Raw genomic sequence first — 3171 nt, 5'->3', positions numbered from 1 at the left:
ATATATATATATATATCAACTCATGTGTTCCTTTACAACCTTTTACACACACACACACACACACACACATACATACATTGTTATCAATAAATCTATAGATATATTCTGTGATACAATATATTACATTGCAATAAGATGTATATATCTGTCTGTGCATACATTGTTGGCTACAATCTATAGATATATTTAGTACTACATTATTATGTCTCTAATACAAAACACTAACAACACACCTGTTATCTGATAAAGGAGAAATTCCTGCTCATTAGGGAAGATGAACTCCATGCACCAATGAAGTCAATGGAAACAAAAATACGCACATCAGTGACTCCAATCGGTGAGAGCATAAATATAAAGTGGAGCAATTATATTTAAGGATGAAAGATTCCATGACAAACAAGACAGTCATCTGATTAAGAAAGTCACTTCCAGCTTGGTTGTACTGCGTGGGACCTTGGGGAAAATGTCTTATATAATTATTGTTATTGACTTGGAATGACCTAGTTTTGAAGACAGAAAGAAACTATGGGAGCCTGTGAGAGCCAGTGGGTACCAGTGGGAGTCTGTGAGAGCCAGGGGATGCCAGTGGAAGCCAGAGGGTACCAGTGGGAGCCAGTGGGTGCCAGTGGGTGCCAGTGGGTGCCCGTGTGTGCTCATGGGAGCCAGTGGCTGCCAGTGGGAGCTTGTGAGAGCCAGTGGGTGGCAGTAGAAACCTGTGAGAGCCTGTGGGTGCTAGTGGGAACCAACGGGAAGAGTTGGTCCTATTCTTTTATTCTTTTACTTGTTTCAGTCATTTGACTGCAGCCATGCTGGAGCATCGCCTTTAGTCAAGTTAGACACAATCTGTTCTGAACTTTAACCCTTCCCCTCATCATCCTCACCGCACACACTTAAAAGACTTTTCTCCCTTGTTCTCAACTCCAGGCCGTCTTTCCTGCTTCTCTCCAGTTGAATCCCTGCTTTTTCCACCTCTGCCTCATTATCTTGCCTTCCATTTTGGGTAGGGTGTGGGTGGAGGTCATCCTCTCTTCCATAATATTATTCTTAGCCCTTTTGATACCAACCCACCGGAAACTGTTTCTGATTCTGTAGAACAAATGTCTTGTTCTCAAAAGTTCTGAATTAAAATCTTCCACCAAACCTTAGTCACAATTTATGTTCCTAACACGAGCTTAATGATAACTAAGTTATTTTACAAAATTCTTTGTTATATTTAAAATTAATTGAAAGAAACACAGAGCATCTCCACAGAAATAAGGTAACGAAATGGTTAAAGGCATGAAACTGTAATGATTGATTATAATACAATGGTACAACAGAGAAGAAGAAAGTTGTTTCCAGTTTCAAATAAGAAAAATTGGAAGAATGCATTAAAATATTAAATCTGAAAATAGAAAACATTTGGTGGAGCATATATCTCATGAGTGGATGCTCTTCTGGTTTTACTCACTCAACTGCAGCTTGGAAGTATGTTCTAATTTCAGACAAGTCATAACAAATGGAATAATGTGGCCTTGTCTTGGCTTGGGGTTTTTGGTAAAAAAAAAATTTTTTTAATAAATAAATTTGGGAGAAAATGGTAGGGGTGGGGAACAGGCGGAAGTCTTTCCCAGCCCTGTATATACTTCATTTCTGCAAGATTCTTGGTGTGAATTTGTGGGTAGAAAGAAATCTTGTGTCAAGGGTAGGTCATTATGTCAATGATAATAACAACACATGCACTGGTTCAATATCCCTCTCTTCCCTGTATGTAAGTAGTCATGTAATTTGTCAATGACAAGAACCTGCTCTACCGCAACCTTTTCCCTCGTACCTTAACACCCCCCTCAAACATATGGTTGCAGCATCCCCCTTCTCTGCATTTGTTGATTAGTGAGTTACATGGTGACCTCAATAGGGCCAGTACCACAAAATAAGGCACCCAATACACACTGTAAAGGGATTGGTGTTAAGATGGGCATTGAGGTGTAGTGAGCATGCCCAAAGCAGACACTGGAGTACGGTGAGGTCCCTGAACCCACTGGACCTTGTCAAACCATCCAACCCATGCCAGCATGGAAGTTGGATGTCAAATGGTGATGATCATGATGATGATGGTGGTGGTGACAATGATGATGATGATGATGATGATGGTGATGGCAAAAATGGCGATGATGATGATGATGATGGAGGTGATGGTGATGATGATGATGGTGATGAAGATGATGGTGATTATGATGATGATGATGATGATGATGATGATGATGATGATGATGGTGGTGGTGATGATGATCATATTCCTTGATAATATAGTGGTAAGTCCCCATGCTTGTCTTGCAGGAGACCAGGGTTTGATTCCTGGCTGTGAATGCAATGTGCACTTCTGTACTTTGGGTGCAGGAATGACCGTGGGGTTAAAAGATCTCCTTCTCAGCCACACGGTCATGGGCTGCACATGTATACACACACACACATGCACACATGTATGTACACATATGTACAAGCACCCACACATGCACATATGCACACAAGCACATTTGCAAACATGTGCACAAGCACATATACACATGTGTACATGGAACCACACACACACACACACACACACACATATACATACACACATATATACATACACACATGCACACAAAGACACACACGTGTACATGCATGCGCATACACACACATACTTGCCCAAACACACACACATCTACATGCATGCACAAGCATGCACGCACACACACACTCACATGTACATGCATGCACAAGCACGCACGCACACACACACACACTCACATGTACATGCATGCATGTGAACACACACACACACACACACACCTTCCTCACCACTACCACCACTCCTCTGTCTCTTACACATACAAGTATTGTTTCGTTAACACACACACACACATCTGTCACTACGGGTGCATTCATATTTCCAGCACTACCTCTCTCTCTCCTTGTTTCTGTCTCTCTGTTATCCACCCTCTCTCTCTCTCTCATACTTGCTGGTGCCCCTGGACTGGCTCTTGTGTGGGTGACACGGGAAGTTTTTCGAGCGAGACCGTTGCCAGTGCCCCTGGACTGGCTCTTGTGCGGGGCCGTTGTAGGATTTTCGAGCGGGATCATTGCTGGTTCCCCTGGACTGACTCATGTGCGGGCGACACACAAAATCTTTTTTTTTTTTTTTTTTTT

Source organism: Octopus bimaculoides, chromosome 26 (assembly GCF_001194135.2).
Source record: "Octopus bimaculoides isolate UCB-OBI-ISO-001 chromosome 26, ASM119413v2, whole genome shotgun sequence".
NCBI classification, from domain to species: Eukaryota; Metazoa; Mollusca; class Cephalopoda; order Octopoda; family Octopodidae; genus Octopus; species Octopus bimaculoides.
This window is presented reverse-complemented; position numbering follows the sequence as displayed.